Source organism: Schistocerca americana, chromosome 1 (assembly GCF_021461395.2).
Source record: "Schistocerca americana isolate TAMUIC-IGC-003095 chromosome 1, iqSchAmer2.1, whole genome shotgun sequence".
Taxonomy (NCBI): domain Eukaryota; kingdom Metazoa; phylum Arthropoda; class Insecta; order Orthoptera; family Acrididae; genus Schistocerca; species Schistocerca americana.
Window position 1 is genome coordinate 656,942,729 of NC_060119.1, and position 515 is coordinate 656,943,243.

At 48.0% G+C, this 515-nt stretch overlaps 1 non-coding gene across 1 annotated transcript; it reads right to left on the reverse strand.

The window, feature by feature from the left end:
• Positions 1-208: 208 nt before the first annotated feature.
• Trnat-ugu lies at positions 209-282 on the reverse strand. The gene has a single exon. It is a non-coding gene; the product is annotated as a tRNA-Thr (tRNA).
• Between the last annotated feature and the right edge of the window lie 233 nt (positions 283-515).

The following is a 515-nucleotide window of genomic DNA, read 5'->3' on the forward strand; positions in this document are numbered from 1 at the left end:
ATGTAAACACTGAAGTGCAGCGCAATAGTTAACAGCGGCCACTCGCGAGCTCGGCTGAAACGGAACTGAAATAGTCAGAGATGTTATCTATTATTTAATAATGTATGTGGACAGATATAACGCCTGAAAGAATGAAATTACAATGAAATGAGCAGCCTTAGCTTCTTACAGGCGTTAACATACTTCAACGGGTACAGATGAAAATGTGTGCCCCGACCGGGACTCGAACCCGGGATCTCCTGCTTACATGGCAGACGCTCTATCCATCTGAGCCACCGAGGACACAGAGGATAGCGCGAATGCAGGGATTTACCTCTGGCACGCCTCCCGCGAAACCCACATTCTCAACGTATTGTCCCGCACTATATTAGTAGTGCCCCCGCCCATTATACTCATTACTCGCGGCGCGTTGCCGATTCCCGTAAGAGTTCGGGCACTGTTTGTGCATTCGCACAGAAGAAGAAGATGGTCAAGTGGCCGGTGAGCCTTAACTATATATTTACTAAGATGGTATC